Raw genomic sequence first — 17,313 nt, 5'->3', positions numbered from 1 at the left:
TCAGCATGCCCCAATCAGAAGTTTCTTGAAAGGTATTCTTTTTTTTTTCATCAGCATCAGAACAATTAGAAACTTTAGCGAGTGTTGGCACTAATACAAGTGTGTGTTTGTGACTCTTAAGGCTTTGTCGCCTTTCTTGTATGATCAAATAGATTTTTATAAAGAAATAAAGATCTTAAACAGCTCTGTGAAATGTCTTACTTCTTTATTTGATCCAGTCCAAGCACAGAGCTGTTTAAGGAACAATGCAAGTACTACAAAAATAAATGTCCGCCAGCAGACCAGGAATAAATGTAGGGAGGGGGACACCGAGTAGAAAAAGCTTTTATTTGTCGTATACAGTATACAGGGCGGCATAGTGGTGTAGTACCGGTAGTTAGCACTGTTACCGCACAGCAAGAAGGTTCTGGGTTTGAGCCCAGAGGCTGATGGGGGCTTTTCTGTGTGGAGTTTGTATGTTCTCCCCGTGTCTGCGTGGGTTTCCTCCGGGTGCTCCGGTTTCCCCTACAGTCCAAAGACATGCAGGTTAGGTTAACTGGTGGCTCTAAATTGACCGTAGGTGTGAATGTGAGTGTGAATGGTTGTCTGTGTCTATGTGTCAGCCCTGTGATGACCTGGCGACTTGTCCAGGGTGTACCCCGCCTTTCGCCCGTAGTCAGCTGGGATAGGCTCCAGCTTGCCCGCGATCCTGCACAGGATAAGCGGTTATGGAAAATGGATGGATGGATTGTCACATATACATTACAGCACAACTTCTCTCTAGCTTGTACCCTTCTGTAATGAAAACTAGTGTCCATAAAAGATGATACTAGACAGCTTCACAGAACAAAGACAATTAAATAATATTGGCTGGCTTTGAGTGGTCTATCAGATATATTCCATTCAGCTAGCATGATATTGAATGAGTCAAAGAATATATCTGATATACATGAAAAAAGCCAGCCAATATTATTATTATTATTATAAATACACAATCTCTTCATATCAGCATTCTCAAAGGCCAACGCTAGCTTACCCACAACTCAGTGCTATTAGTGTCGCAGTCCAGTTACCTTCCAGCTGGTGTAACGTTGAGCAGTAGTGTTAGTAAAGGCCAATGTTAGCACAGTCAAGCCAGTGCTACCAAGAGCTACCAGCACAGGCTAGAAGAAGAAGAAGAAGAAGAAGAAGCCTTTATTTGTCACATGCACACTTCAAGCACAGTGAAATTCATCCTCTGCATTTAACCCATCTGAAGCAGTGAACACATGCGCACACACCCAGAGCAGTGGGCAGCCACACTACAGCGCCCGGGGAGCAGTCAGGGGTTAAGTACCTTCCTCAAGGGCACTTCAGCCCAAGGCCGCCCCACGTTAACCTAACTGCATGCCTTTGAATTGTGGGGGAAACCAGAGCACCCAGAGGAAACCCACCTGGAGGAAACCACCCGGAGAAAAGGCTAACGACTGAGAAATGAAGATTTCTATCTCCAGACTCTTCTTCCACGCTCACTCACCATAGTATTTTTTTACTCATACTTAGTTACTTTTAAAATAAACATTGACAGCTCCACACAACAGAGTGACCTGGCAGCCAAAATTCTCTCAAAATCTTCTGTTTTTAATGAAGCAAACCTGGCGGCCATGTTTGTTTACAAATTGTTACTGTCGCTTGCTAGTGCGGAAGTTTTACATCTCCAACATGTGACATCCTGTTGTCTTAATAACGTGCAATATTGTAACAATATTGCATATTTATTCTCCATTGGGCAGAGTGACGTAATACACTTAGGATAAGCGATATGATAACAATATTGGATGATATAGAACCAAATGAATGAAACCCACTAGAAGGGAATAGAATACATGTTTTTATTCCATGGAAAACGTGGCCTGTATGTATAATAATTCATCAGAATCAATGGATGTGACAAAGATACACACTTTATATTGCATGGAGTACTGCAAGGGTCAATCCTCAGACCCACATTATTATTCACAAATGACTTCTCAAAGTTAGTATGCTCTGCAGAAACAGATTTGTATGCAAATGACACAACAATGTTCTGTGTTGCAGAAACAATCAATATATTAACGAACACACTAAATAATGTCCTAACTGAACTCAAAAAATGGTGTGACAGGAATCTATTGGTACCACACCCAGACAAGCGCAAGACAATGATCATGCAACGGAAACCATTTACTGGTTCCATTCAAGCTCTGCATCTTCGTAACAACATCATAAAATGGACAACCTCAGAACGACTCCTTGGAGTTCAAGTGGACAATAAGATGTCCTGGTCAGATCATACTGCAAATGTCGTGAAGTCCTTTGCATCTAAACTAAGTTTACTCTGATGTATGCGGTAGTTAATTGTGTGCGTGTTGAATGTAGCCTATTCTATCAGACTTTTAATTTGCTATTTTTGACTTGAGCTGCCTCCTCCAATCTTCTTGCAGTGCTGAACTGCTCTTTTCTCAAGCTAATATCATATACAAAGAATGGGCTTAAGTCTCTCTTTGAGACGATACTCCAAGTAGCACATAATTCTGTAATTACATTTGAGGTTTGATATCTGAATATTGACATATGGTATCAGTTCTTCCTTGTGTGCTTATTTTTTAAGCATGACCTGATGAATCTCACATGTCTGTTTATATCTTTCAGTGAAAATTATTTGTTACAGAAAAGGCAAAGCAAGACAACACACTGTACATAAGGTCACATCACTGGAGCTGTTTTTATTGATTTTCGTAAAGCCTTTGACACAATGAATCATCAGATTTTGTGAAACAAACTTCTTTCATTTCAATTCTCGTCTTCTGTGATAACAATGCTTTCTTCATATCTAACAAACAGGCAAGTTGTTAAAATCGGTCATGCAACATCTCACTCCTTAGTCTGTAGCATGGGTGTTCCACAAGGCAGCATTCTTGGTCCGCTAATTTTTCTTTTGTATATCAATGATCTCCCCCATCTGTTAAAATATTCAAACTACCTACTGTATGCTGATGATACTGTCATTTTTCTCTCTAGACTCTGATCCTGATGTTATAAATTCTAAACTATCTTCTGATCTTCACTATCTGCATGACTGGTTGGAAACTAATCATCTCATCTCATTATCTCTAGCCGCTTTATCCTGTTCTACAGGGTCGCAGGCAAGCTGGAGCCTATCCCAGCTGACTATGGGCGAAAGGCGGGGTACACCCTGGACAAGTCGCCAGGTCATCACAGGGCTGACACATAGACACAGACAACCATTCACACCTACAGTCAATTTAGAGTCACCGGTTAACCTAATCTGCATGTCTTTGGACTGTGGGGGAAACCGGAGCACCTGGAAGAAACCCAGGCAGACACGGGGAGAACATGCAAACTTCGCACAGAAAGGCCCTCACCAGCCATGGGGCTCGAACCCGGACCTTCTTGCTGTGAGGCGACAGCGCTAACTACTACACCACCGTGCCGCCCCATCAAATTTCGTATTGATTATAAAATACTACTATTGACCTTTAAAGCACTGAATGGTCTCGCGCCACAGTACCTGAGCAATCTTCTGGTCCTTTATGACCCGCCACACCTACTTAGATCAAAAGGTGCAGGCTATCTGCTGGTACCTCATGGAGTGAAGGCTACATCAGGGGGCAGAGCCTTTACTTTCAAAGCCCCACAGTTATGGAACAGCCTTCTAATACCCCTTTTCCACCAAATCAGTTCCAGGGCTGGTTCGGAGCCAGTGCTGGTGCTGGTTCACAACTCGTTCAACTTGCGAGCCAGCTGAGAACCAGTTTGCTTTTCCATCGCTCGCGGTGCTAAGAGAAGACACGTCATTACGTCGCTGTATACGTCAGTTACGTCATTGTATATGTCATTACGTCGCTGTATATGTCAGTTACATCGCTACTTTTGCATAAACCTTGGTGCGAATATCGAAGCAAAAACAACGCGGAAGAAGCAGCAGCAACAACAACAACAATAATAATAATAATAATAATGGATGACTTTGCGTTTGTACAGCTGCTGCTTCTCGTCACTTAAAAATGGTGATCTTTCGCGGTCTTGTTATTGTTGTCGGTCTTAACAACTCCGCCCCCCCGCTGATGTAAGCGGTTCTTTCCTCTGGCCCAGCAGAGAGTTGGTGCTAGCCTAGAACCAGTTTTTCTGGCCCCAGAGCCAGTTCTTTGTCAGTGGAAACAGAAAAGCCGGTTCCAAACTAAGCACTGGCCCCGAACCAGCCCTGGAACTGCTTTGGTGGAAAAGGGGCATAAGTAATGTTTGGGAATCAGACACGGTCTCAGCGTTTAAGTCTAGGTTGAAAACAGATCTGTTTAGTCAAGCCTTTTGTTAATAGTTTTATTAGGTAAATAGTAGATCTGGAGGGTCCTTAAACGTAGAGTGTTTTGGTAAACTGGGATGTATGGATGCTGTCAGTCCCCCACTCACTCGCTCACTCGGGTTTGTTGACAGTGTAGTGGCTGGTTGCTTTATGTCCTGGGGCTCCCTCATGTCTGTGTTATGTTCTAGCTCTCCCCTTTCAGTCATGCTGTCACAGTTAGTCTTGCCGGAGTCCCTGGTTGTACTCAGTGCAAAATGTATCCTGTTCTTACTCTTTAGGTGACATCGGGTATACCTAACAACCTGTGTTTTCTCTCTCTCTTTCTCCCCTCTTTCCTCTGTCTGTCCCTCTGAGTTACATGTCCATCCTGAGACACCAGTAAGATGCTGACCTCTTCTGCTCTTCTGACCCACCTGATCCATCCTGATGCCCTACGTCTGGCTGGAGTCTCATCTCATCGCTCCTGTGGAGGATGGCCCCATATGGACAGTCGAAAGTCGCACTTGGAAGATGCTCTGGACACTTCCAGTAATGCTTTAATGTCTGAGGACTTCAGTTAAATTGCTAATTTTAGGACTGCAGTTCCCATGAACAGTTTTGCACTCAAGTTTCTATCAATGAACAGTTTATAACTTCAACAAAACAGACTTCATGTTAAAACTATAATGGATTTCCTGGTTACACAGTTATACTTTGTGACTATATAGGACAGTTGTAGAAGCAAGTTATTTATAATCATACTATCTGTTATAATCCAAATGAGGATGGGTTCCCTTTTGAGGCTGGTTCCTCTCTAGGTTTCTTCCTCATGTCATCTGAGGGAGATTTCCTTGCCACCGTTGCCATTGGCTTGCTCATTGGGGATAAATTAAGGATAAAATTAGCTCATGTTTAAAGTAGTGCTGTCAAAAATGTTGCGTTATTAACACGTTAACTTGACTCTATTTTAACGGCAATAATTTTTTTATCGCGAGATTAACGCTCTGTGACATGATGTAGGTTTTTCATAAGCTTTTGAAACTGCCAGGAACTTGGAACAGAGACTTTGCTTAGAAAAACGATAGCAGCTAGCCATGCCCCGCACAGCCAGAGTCCTCTGCCCTCCTCCCTCAAAGAACCAGCGCGGGCAGGGCGCGCTAGTAGAGATGGGATTTATGGCTCTTTGATGGGATCCGCATCTTTGTGATCCGTTCTTTGAAAAGAGCCGTTCAAAAGACTGGCTCATTTGGCTCTTTTTAAATATTTATTCAGTTTTAAGAAGACAGCGTCTAAAGAAGCCAGATCCCTCTGAACTGTAAACTCAATGCTATCCCAGAAATCCTTCCTGTAATATGCAAATTTGGCCGCCTCTGATTGGACAGCGCGACGCATCAACAGGCAGAAAGTGTAAAAGTACAAAATGTGTTAAGTGAGCTGAAACAGTAAAGATCAGATTCAATGCAATATTTATCAACGAACAACTTAAAATAATAGTGTACTTTATATTATAATCAAGCATGTCAAGCCTACCGTCACTGTGTAACCTGTCTCTCTGATAGACTAACTCAAGCAGTAGATCACTTCACTCATGGTTCTCTTGTTAGTCTCGGGACGAAGAGCCACGGTGCTCAGCTTAGGTTTCAGTTTGCAGTGGCTGTGTCAAGACGTGTTATGCTTTGCAATAAGAAAAACATTGGTACAAAACAAGCCCATTCACTTTTTTATGCTGGTAAGAGAATTACAATGGTTTTTCGTGTGACAAAAATGTGCGATTAAATTGCGATTAATCGCGAGTTAACTATGACAGTCGCGACATTAATCGCGATTAAATATTTTAATCGCTTGACAGCACTAGTTTAAAGACTTTAATTTTTCTGCAAAGCTGCTTTGCGACAATGTCTGTTGTTAAAAGTGCCAGACATATAAACTTGACCTGACTTTACTTGACAATTGAGTGTACAAGATCCACCATAAACTTCCTAGTTGGACTCATCACTGCACTGCACTTTCACATTCAAATGCCCTGACTTTTCAGAACTACATAAACAGTCATGCTATTACATTTTATTTTCAGATTCAAACCAACTGTCCCTCACCAACACTTACTGCTTTTCTTCCAACACACAATGTACAACAGGGGCGCACTAATAGCTTAGTGATGCATGCACTTCTTTCAGGACATGTTTATAAAAACAGCTATGGTCAAAGATCACTTTTTTCATGCATGCACCAAAATGTGGAACAAGATCCCCTATCACATTAGAACACATTCATCCATCCATCATCTGTAGCCACTTATCCTGTCCTACAGGGTCACAGGCAAGCTGGAGCCTATCCCAGCTGACTACGGGGGAGAGGCGGGGTACACCCTGGACAAGTCGCCAGGTCATCACAGGGCTGACACATAGACACAGACAACCATTCACACTCACATTCACACCTACGGTCAATTTAGAGTCACCAGTTAACCTAACCTGCATGTCTTTGGACTGTGGGGGAAACCGGAGCACCCGGAGGAAACCCACGCAGACACAGGGAGAGCATGCAAACTCCACACAGAAAGGCCCTCGCCGGCCACTGGGCTCGAACCCAGGACCTTCTTGCTGTGAGGCGACAGTGCTAACCACTACACCACCGTGCCGCCAACACAACCATCCATGACACATTTTTAAAATAGGTACCCTATGGGTACATGTGGCTCCTGCTTATAAATAAAATAGTTTTCTGATCCCATGTCCATAAAGTAAATATCGCATATTAACGCATATAAATATATACATGTTATCAATTATACTCGCCTCATCTCTTGCAAGCATCACCAAGCTGTGAGCAGCATCAGGGTTTGGAGTATTTTGGTTACCAATTTTGTGTCCTGTGTTTTGTTCAAAATACAGTGCTGTGAACTCGATCTATTTTCAAAATGGTAAGAAAGCACTTGTTCATTAATTGTCTTAGAAACATTATTTAGTACTAATGAGCACATTTTGTTTCACAAGTGTAAAGTAGTGTAAAGACTCTAAAATAAAAAAATAAAATTAAAAACTAAAGTGAATAGCAGAAATTTGATACCAGCTTTTCAATATATCTGCCAAAAAGCTCAAAAAAACTTACAAAACCTTTCATTTGACCTTATGACAAAAGCTGTGATAATCAAAAGGTCAATTTTCTTAAAATAAACACCATTTACTTGATATCGAATCCATAGCCTTGGCGAACCACGAGGTGAATTTCGTTTATCTTTTTATCTGCTGATTATCTTCCGATACTACGAAGTTATAATGAGGTTTCTCTCATTTCGTTTCTGGTTCTGATCGGTTCCGAAGTTTATCAAGAAGTAGAACGGGTAATCGAACTTGATCAGGATAAGTGCTGATTGGTTACGAAGTTTCACTATTGTTACACTCATTCTTACAATACGATGACATAGTGGCTTCACCACTCGTTCTTTTGTACCTTTGATAACATGAGATCAACTGTTCGTATCACTAGATCACAATTCACTGTTCTGGTGATTGTAATGCTTATGCATATGCGCATACACAGTGCGCTATTGTTCCACTTATTCTTACATTCTTACAACACGATGACATAGTGGTTACTGCCTCACTTCGCTTCTATGACGCACTACCATACCTCCAAAAAGGCATACAAACTCTTTTTCTTTGACAGTTACACCTGAACCATTGATCTATTCTCATACTGGTCAGGGTTTTTTTTAATATTGCTTCAATCGTCTCCCCTTTTAATGTCTACGTATGTAGTTGTCTGTATTGTTTTTATTTCTGTTCACGTTCTTAATTATGTTTTGTTTTCCTTTGTTTTGTTTGTCTCATCTCATCTCATTATCTGTAGCCGCTTTATCCTGTTCTACAGGGTCGCAGGCAAGCAGGAGCCTATCCCAGCTGACTACGGGCGAAAGGCGGGGTACACCCTGGACAAGTCGCCAGGTCATCACAGGGCTGACACATAGACACAGACAACCATTCACACTCACATTCACACCTACGGTCAATTTAGAGTCACCAGTTAACCTAACCTGCATGTCTTTGGACTGTGGGGGAAACTGGAGCACCCGGAGGAAACCCACGCGGACACGGGAAGAACATGCAAACTCCACACAGAAAGGCCCTTGCCGGCCCCGGGCTCGAACCCAGGACCTTCTTGCTGTGAGGCGACAGCGCTAACCACTACACCACCGTGCCACCCTGTTTTGTTTGTATTAACATGATTTTTGTCTTGACTGTATTGTGATGTGATTTTTTTGTTTTTTATGTGCTGCAGAAGAGGAACATGCTGTAAACCAGTTTTAACTGAGTCAGGCCCATTTACATTACCGTTCAAAAGTTTGGGGTCACCCAGACAATTTTGTGTTTTCCATGAAAAGTCACACTTTTATTTACCACCATAAGTTGTAAAAGGAATAGAAAATATAGTCAAGACATTTTTCTGGCCATTTTGAGCATTTAATCGACCCCACAAATGTGATGCTCCAGAAACTCAATCTGCTCAAAGGAAGGTCAGTTTTATAGCTTCTCTAAAGAGCTCAACTGTTTTCAGCTGTGCTAACATGATTGTACAAGGGTTTTCTAATCATCCATTAGCCTTCTGAGGCAATGAGCAAACACATTGTACCATTAGAACACTGGAGTGAGAGTTGCTGGAAATGGGCCTCTATACACCTATGGAGATATTGCACCAAAAACCACACATTTGCAGCTAGAATAGTCATTTACCACATTAGCAATGTATAGAGTGTATTTCTGATTAGTTTAAAGTGATCTTCATTGAAAAGAACAGTGCTTTTCTTTCAAAAATAAGGACATTTCAAAGTGACCCCAAACTTTTGAACAGTAGTGTAACTGTAAATGAAATGTTACTTTTAACCTTTTCCTGTATAATAAATGAAATGAAATGAAATGAAATGAAATGAAATGAAGTGAAATGAAAGTATCAAGTGAATGGTGAAGAAGCAAAAAACACTGATCACTCAGCCTGTGAAAGGGAATAAAGAGGCTTGCTTTTAATAGTGGAAGTCATTTCTTGTGCACGTTATTCCATATCGGAAGAAGTTTACGAGAAACGGTTGCTCTCTATCTCTCTCTCTGTCTCTGAGTAAAACCAAAAGAATTGTCCTCATAAAGTTGAATACTGAGTAGAACATCTCCAATAACTCAGCACAGAGCTACCTGAAGCCCCCCCCACAGGTAAAGGGCTAGTCTAATTAGTTCCCATCAAATATGTAATTCTTCTTCTCTTTCTGTTGGAATAACGCCGCAAGGGAGGTCAAAAAGCTAAAGCCAAAAGCTAAGCTATCTGAAAAATAATGTATGAAAATAGACACTATCACCCGAAGCCATGGTACATTTATATGCCTGACGTGGCACTGACATCAATGTTGAGTTGAATTCTAATTGAATTTTGGGGCGAGGAGACGTATGTGTAATGTTACCATTAATATGAATGCCGTCAGCCTAAATATTTCACCAGCCCTCATGGATAGTGGACTCATCATCCTGACCTCTCAAAAAAAAAAAGAGATAATTAATAGATTTTGGGCTAATTGAATGAATACTAAACATATGCAAGTAAAAAAGGAACCTGGCAGACTGGGTTTTAGTGAAAAGAGCTGTGGTTATTTCATGCTTTAGTAAAGCACTTCAGTTGTTTTGAAGTGAATAAATTAATGAAGACGCTTCATCCTTCAGCCGGAGCGTCTCTTTAATTTGGAAGCTGTTGTTCATGTTTTGTCACAGCCTCCCATCTTTCCACTTCCTCCTCCTCTTTTAAAAGCTCACGAGTACCGCTTGTCTCCAGCTGAACAGAAAAGCGAGGAGATATGGGCCGCCTGAATTATTCACGCACCCACAACACATACACTTTTGCTTTTCAAGCATGAGTTATAATTTCATTAGAAACTTTGGGCTGCGTCGCTGGCTGGTTAAATATTAAACTCTTCCGCTGATCACTTTCGATTAGCCATGCCTGTGAAATTCCCTGAGATGTCAGAACTGGTGTTTCCTCCTTCACTCTTACTCTCTATCGCGCTCACTTTCTCTTTTTCTCTCCTTGTTTGTTCACACAAAAAAGGGATACTCCAGTAATTGCACGCCTCCGTTTAGAATCAACAGAGGAGCCGAGGCTCCTGGGAGGTTTAATGGGGCCACGGCTGCAGCGTCAGGATGAGTGGCCTCATTAGGAGACGACTAAAGGGTGGAGTTGAGCGTGTTAGCTCATTATAGAACACCAACAGCCAAGGTTTACACTCTCCAACTGGGATAGACATGGAAAGACAGAAAGGTTGAAGGAGGAGATTGTGGGATTGAAGATACAGTATTTGTGGTATTTATCAGACTGCAGTACTGTTGAATTCTCAATTAGGATAGTTCTTTCAGTCCTGGGGTAATGACATGGGGTTTAAGTAAGGTGCTTTCAAGTCCAGGACTACTGTTATTCCATCAGTTATGAAATTATTTCTCAAGCAAGAACAGATAAATGGTAAGCGAGTCAATATCTGGTGTTAGACGCCTGCAATAATTGCGCAGATGGCATGAAACTAGGAAATTTCCATATATTGCAGCAACTAAAAATTATATTTGACTCACTTTTCAATTAAATAATAATGACAAAGTGACATAAATTATAAAAATGAAATATAGCGACAAGCAGCAATTACTGGGGTCCAAACACCTTAAGCAAATTTCGCCCCCAGTGGCCAGTTCTTGCATAGAAGCTGGAAAATGTTTTCAATGTAGATCAGGGCACACAATTAGGCAGGGAGGATAATGAGACCATCAGTGATGGTGTAGCCCACTCCAGCCCTGTCTAGTCCAGAAGGAATGATCTAAAGTGGGCCACCTTGGACAATAAATGTTGCAAGCTATATAAAGAAGCTATAGCCACCCTAGGAATACCGACCTATTTGTCAGAACGAATCCAAAATGGCCAGGAATTGACCAAGAAGAAGCAATTTTTTAAACTGCTCATTAAGGTTTAATTAGTCCATAACTTCATTAATAATTGTAATTAACATACATGTCAACCCCTACGGATTTCCCGTATTCCCTACGGATTTTGGCATTTTACAAATGGTACGGGTGTAGTGGTATTCAACTATGGATTTTTCTACATTTTCACCTTAAAATTATTTTTATTTATTACCAGCAAAAAAATCGTCATGAAATACGAAAACGCATGGGAGCCGCCATTTTCTACATTTAGAATTACTCAACCGATACTTCCGCTAGTAACAACAAGCCATTCCGAATGTCTGAGCATGCGCAATTGTGATTTTCCTGCACACCGAGCGGGAAATAACAGCACATGTAGCGTTTACAGGTCAAGAGGTCAAGATGTCGGCACCATCGAAGAAAAAACTCAAAACATCTAAAACTGGAGGTCGCTTTCTTCCCAAATGGACAGAAATATTCAATGGAATAATTATAGCTTCCAAAATGGGTGCTGAGTATGTCAACTGCACAATTTGTTTTAGAGACGTGAAAGTGTTTGCCTCTGGAATTTACGACGTAAGGGAACACATGAAATCTCAAATGCATGTGAAGAATGCAAACCAGAAAAAGAGACAGCCGTCAATTAATTTCTTCACGCAAAAGCCAACAAAGGTTGTATCTGACACTATCTTAAAATCAGAAGTGGCATTTTGCAATTTCATTGCTCAACACAACCTCCCGATGTCCATCGCAGAACATTTCAAGGAACTCGTCCCTACACTATTTCCAGATAGTGATCTAGCAAAGAAATTCAGCTGTAAACGGACCAAGGCGACCCAGATTATAAAACGAAGTCTAGCACCAGAGGCCACTTCTCCAGTGATAGATCATTGTACGACTATGCCCTTTTCTGTAATGATTGATGAAAGCAATGATAAAAAGAGTGACAAGAGTCTAGCAGTGCTTGTCCGAATTTTTGACGTGAATGTTGGGGCTCGATCCAGAATTTTGGACATGCCAGTGTGTAACATTGGTACAGCGGAGTCAGTTTTCAAAACTTTGGATGAAGTATTACAGTAAGTATGTTATGTCCATTTCATGTTATGTCCACTAAATTTTGTTGAACTGATATAGGGTTAAGAAAACACTGACTGTTGTTTAATTGAGTGTTAACAGTACATATGGATGTACAGAAATAAACCAGTGCATGTATTAGGTAAGTTTTATTATGCATGAAATATTACTATGGATTTGGTATGGAAATTATGGATTTCTTTACCAGGGAGTACAGGTGAGAGCCGTGAGGGGTTGACATGTATGAATTAAGCAAAATAATGAAAGAATAAAAGAATAAAAAGAATAAAATTCGGTAAAGAATTGAGGGAGAAGAAGTGATTTGTGTGGAAACTGCTCATTAGGGATTGATTAATTACTCCATATCGTCATTATTAACTGCAATTATGCAATTTTGGGTAGAAGCCATATGCACCCCAGGCAGACCTACCTTCCTGCTGAAAAGAATAACAATCCATGAAGAATTGAGAGAGAAGAAGTGATTTTCGTGAAATGTGGATGATGCCAGTTAGATGATAGACAACACATGATGGCATAAACTCATCACCTATCAGTCAGATGAGCTAACAAGGGTGATTGTAATGTCTGCTGGTGGACAGGGGAAATGTCATGAGTTTGTGTAATAGCTTACCTTGGTGGAAACCCATCACTGCTCATCATCCTGACAACGAAGCATGATGGTGGTAGCATCATGTTGTGAGTTAGCCTTGGCCTCTTGGTTGTTTCTCTCATGAATTCTGTCTTTGCACAGCCAGTGATTTTTGTTAAATGGTCTCTAGGCAGAATGACAGATATGCCTTTTTTTTGGTGGTGCAGTGGTTAACTCGGTCACCTCACAGCAAGAAGGTTCCGGGTTCAAAACTCATGGCCAAAAGGAGCTTTATGTGTGGAGTTTGCATGTTCTCCGCGTTTCTGCATGGGTTTCCTCTGGGAGCTCTGGTTTCCTCCCACTGTTCAAACATATGCAAATTAACTGGGTTGCTTTAGGAAGGGTGTCTGGTGTAAAAAAAAAAAAATATATATATATATATATATATATATATATATATATATATATATATATATATATATTAGCATCTCATTTTCTTCCACTTATCTGGGGCCGGGTCATGGAGACAGCAGTCTGAGCATGGAAGCCCAAACTTCCCTCTCCCCAGACACCTCGGCCAGCTCCTCGGGAAGAACACCAAGGTGTTCCCAGGCCAGCCAAGAGACATAGTCCCTCCAGCGTGTCCTGGGTCTTCCTCGGGGCCTCCTCCTGGGGGGACATGCCTGGAACACCTCCCCAGGGAGGCGTCCAGGAGGCATCCGAAAGAGATGCCCGAGCCACCTCAGCTGATTCCTCTTGATGTGGAGGAGCACCGGCTCTACTCCAAGCTCCTCCCGAATGACTGTGCTTCTCACCCTATCTCTAAGGGAGTGCCCAGCCACCCTGTGAAGGAAACTCATTTCAGCTGCTTGTATCCGCGATCTTGTTCTTTTGGTCATTACCCAAAACTCATGACCATAGGTGAGAGTCGAAACGTAGATCGACTGGTAAATCGAGAGCTTCGCCTTTTGGCTCAGCTCCTTCTTCACCACGACAGACCGGTAAAGCAACCACATCACTGTGGAGGCTGCACCAATCTTCCTGTCAATCTCACGCTCCATCCTTCCCTCACTTGTGAACAAGATCCCGAGATACTTAAACTCCTCCACTTGAGGCAGGACTTCTCCACCAACCTGAAGAGGGCAAGCCACCCTTTTCCAGTCGAGAACCATGGCCTTGGACTTGGAGGTGCTGATTCTCATCCCAGCCGCTTCACACTCGACTGCAAACCGCCCCAGTGCATGCTGAAAGTCCTGGTTTGAAGAAGCCAACAGGACATCTTCCGCAAAAAGCAGATATATATATGCCAAATCAGATATGTGGATCCAGATGATCCACTGTGATGACACATAATGGTTGCAGTCAAAAGAAGAAAAAGATATAAATAATGAATTTATTGGTGTTCCATGGGATGTTTAATAAATGTTAGGATTTTTTTTAATCCAAATCTTGATTTCTTTCTCTGACTTTTGTCCCAGACTTTTTTAATAGCTCCTTGGGGTTCATGATACTGTTTGTGATGGCTCCAACCCCACCAGTCACCTCAATATTAATGGCTATTTTGTGAAGATTCATGACACATCATCACAATTAACTCCATTTTAAGGCCCGGTCACACAGCACTCCGCGTCTATATCACGTACAAAAAGATACAAAAATCTGGTGGACGTGGTCGTAAGTGGTAATTTTTGGTCAATTTTGGCTTTGCCGTGCTTTGTACGGGGTATGGCCGTCGGCGGCTGTTTCACTGCTGCAGCACTGCCAAATCACGGGTAACCGCGGCTCAGCGTCGTTGGAAGAGCGGCTTGCTGCGCATATAAAAGCGGTAGGATATGTTGAGCCTGTATCAGTTGGTTCTGTTGGTGCTGGAGCATTAAGATGAGGACATCACAGCGTTGAGGGTTCATGTTCACCCCTTGACATTTAGACTGCAAGTGCCGAGGTCTCAGAAAATTACGGTATTTACATGCCGCAAATCAGAAGTGATGCAGAAGTGATTAGACAGTGATCAATCGAATTTAGAACTTGTGTGAGACGTCGTTTAACGGGCTTAGACAGTGCTATGTACGCGGAAAAATCCATTTCTCAGTGATAAGCCGCTAAACACACGCTATATCCCGTGATACCAACGCGTAACACCCGTCCGATGACCGTGCTCTGCCCGTGATAGACCGCCAAACTTTCGCGTCTTACCACGTCTCCCCAAGTTTTAATAACGGCCGGGACACTGATTATCACGTGTTTTTCACCTGTGTTGCACGTCTTTACCACGTGTGCCGGCCGTGGTTGTCCGCGGTCTAAAGTTTTGAGCAGTCCAAAACTTTTTGCCGCGTCCGACGCCGTTCCGATTTTCCCCTGCGTCCTGTCACGTCTGTATATCGACTGTAACACGTCTTAACTTCGACATCAACACGAACAACATCGTCTGCTTCACGGGAGAGCACTTTTTGACGGGTTTTGGCCGTGATAAAGCCGTAAAGCGCTGTGTGACCGGGCCTTTAGTTCCATGTGGCAGGGAGAGGAAATGTCCTAGGTTCACATTCCAGCTTCACTTGGCAGAAACCCAGGAATGCTAATCACCCTGAGAACACCATCCCTACAGTGCAGCATGATGGTGGTAGCATCATGCTATGAGTGGCCTCTTGGTTGTTTCTCTCATGAGCCCACTCTTTACACAGCCACTCATTTTTGTTACATGGCCTTCTCTAGGCCATGCACACTGTAACTGCTGCTCTGTGATTTTATCGATAGATACACAACGTTTCGACCATAGTAGTTCTTCGTCAGGTGTTAACAAGAACAAAGGGTGGGAGGGGATATATACTCATGAAAATAGGCATTGTTCTCAATTATCCAATCAAGGAGTAAGTAGTATTCATAAACTTATGAGTGTAAAAAATGCATACATACAATACATTTTTATATACAACCCCGATTCCAAAAAAGTTGGGACAAAGTACAAATTGTAAATAAAAATGGAATGCAATAATTTACAAATCTCAAAAACTGATATTTTATTCACAATAGAACATAGACAACATATCAAATGTCAAAAGTGAGACATTTTGAAATTTCATGCCAAATATTGGCTCATTTGAAATTTCATGACAGCAAAACATCTCAAAAAAGTTGGGACGGGGCAATAAGAGGCTGGAAAAGTTAAAGGTACAAAAAAGGAACAGCTGGAGGACCAAATTGCAACTCATTAGGTCAATTGGCAATAGGTCATTAACATGACTGGGTATAAAAAGAGCATCTTGGAGTGGCAGCGGCTCTCAAAAGTAAACATGGGAAGAGGATCACCAATCTCCCCAATTCTGCACCGACAAATAGTGGAGCAATATCAGAAAGGAGTTCGACAGTGTAAAATTGCAAAGAGTTTGAACATATCATCATCTACAGTGCATAATATTATCAAAAGATTCAGAGAATCTGGAAGAATCTCTGTGCGTAAGGGTCAAGGCCGGAAAACCATACTGGGTGCCTGTGATCTTTGGGCCCTTAGACGGCACTGCATCACATACAGGCATGCTTCTGTATTGGAAATCACAAAATGGGCTCAGGAATATTTCCAGAGAACATTATCTGTGAACACAATTCACCGTGCCATCCGCCGTTGCCAGCTAAAACTCTATAGTTCAAAGAAGAAGCCGTATCTAAACATGATCCAGAAGCGCAGACGTCTTCTCTGGGCCAAGGCTCATTTAAAATGGACTGTGGCAAAGTGGAAAACTGTTCTGTGGTCAGACGAATCAAAATTTGAAGTTCTTTATGGAAATCAGGGACGCCGTGTCATTCGGACTAAAGAGGAGAAGGACGATCCAAGTTGTTATCAGCGCTCAGTTCAGAAGCCTGCACCTCTGATGGTATGGGGTTGCATTAGTGTGTGTGGCATGGGCAGCTTACACATCTGGAAAGACACCATCAATGCTGAAAGGTATATCCAGGTTCTAGAGCAACACGTGCTCCCATCCAGACGACGTCTCTTTCAGGGAAGACCTTGCATTTTCCAACATGACAATGCCAAACCACATACTGCATCAATTACAGTATCATGGCTGTGTAGAAGAAGGGTCTGGGTACTGAACTGGCCAGCCTGCAGTCCAGATCTTTCACCCATAGAAAACATTTGGCGCATCATAAAACGGAAGATACGACAAAAAAGACCTAAGACAGTTGAGCAACTAGAATCCTACATTAGACAAGAATGGGTTAACATTCCTATCTCTAAACTTGAGCAACTTGTCTCCTCAGTCCCCAGACGTTTACAGACTGTTGTAAAGAGAAAAGGGGATGTCTCACAGTGGTAAACATGGCCTTGTCCCAACTTTTTTGAGATGTGTTGTTGTCATGAAATTTAAAATCACCTAATTTTGCTCTTTAAATGATCCATTTTCTCAGTT

Source organism: Neoarius graeffei, chromosome 7 (genome assembly GCF_027579695.1).
Source record: "Neoarius graeffei isolate fNeoGra1 chromosome 7, fNeoGra1.pri, whole genome shotgun sequence".
NCBI lineage: Eukaryota > Metazoa > Chordata > Actinopteri > Siluriformes > Ariidae > Neoarius > Neoarius graeffei.
Note: the sequence above shows the minus strand (reverse complement) of the source record.